Source organism: Thalassophryne amazonica, chromosome 13 (genome assembly GCF_902500255.1).
Source record: "Thalassophryne amazonica chromosome 13, fThaAma1.1, whole genome shotgun sequence".
Classification (NCBI taxonomy): Eukaryota; Metazoa; Chordata; class Actinopteri; order Batrachoidiformes; family Batrachoididae; genus Thalassophryne; species Thalassophryne amazonica.
Window position 1 is genome coordinate 3,272,806 of NC_047115.1, and position 972 is coordinate 3,273,777.

Genomic DNA, 972 nt, shown 5'->3' on the forward strand with positions numbered 1-972 from the left:
AACACAGAGCCCAACGCAGAGTCCAACAGCTGCCCAACACAGAATCCATCACCCAACAGCCCAACACAGAGTCCAACACCCACCCAACACCAGCCCAACACCCAGCCCAACTCAGAGTCCAACAACTGCCCAACACCCAGCCCAACACCTGCCCCAACACAGAGTCCAACACCCAGCCCAACACCTGCCCAACTCAGAGTCCAACACCTGCCCAACACCAGCCCAACACCCAGCCCAACTCAGAGTCCAACACCTGCCCAACACAGAGTCCAACACCCACCCAACACCTGCCCAACGCCCAGCCCAACTCAGAGTCCAACAACTGCCCAACACAGAGTCCAAAACCCACCCAACACCAGCCCAACACCCAGCCCAACTCAGAGTCCATCAACTGCCCAACACCTGCCCAACACAGAGTCCAACACCCACCTAACACCAGCCCAACACAGAGTCCAGCACCCTCCCAAAACCCAGCCCAACACAGAGTCCAACACCCACCCAACACTAGCCCAACACCCAGCCCAACACAGAGTCTGACACCTGCCCAACACCCGCCCAACTCAGAGTCCAACACCCACCCAACACCATCCCAACACCCAGCCCAACTCAGAGTCCAACAACTGCCAAACACCCAGCCCAACACGTGCCCAACACAGAGTCCAACACCCACTTAACACCAGCCCAACACAGAGTCCAACACCTGCCCAACACAGAGTCCAACACCCACCTAACACCAGCCCAACACAGAGTCCAACACCCTCCCAAAACCCAGCCCAACCCCGACCCAACACCCACTCAACACAAGCCCAACACAGAGTCCAACAACTACCCAACAGAGTCCAACACCCACCTAACACCAGCCCAACACAGAGTCCAACACCCTCCCAAAACCCAGCCCAACCCTGGCCCAACACCCACCCAACACCCAACGAACACCCACCCAACACCAGCCCAACACAGAGTCCAACACCC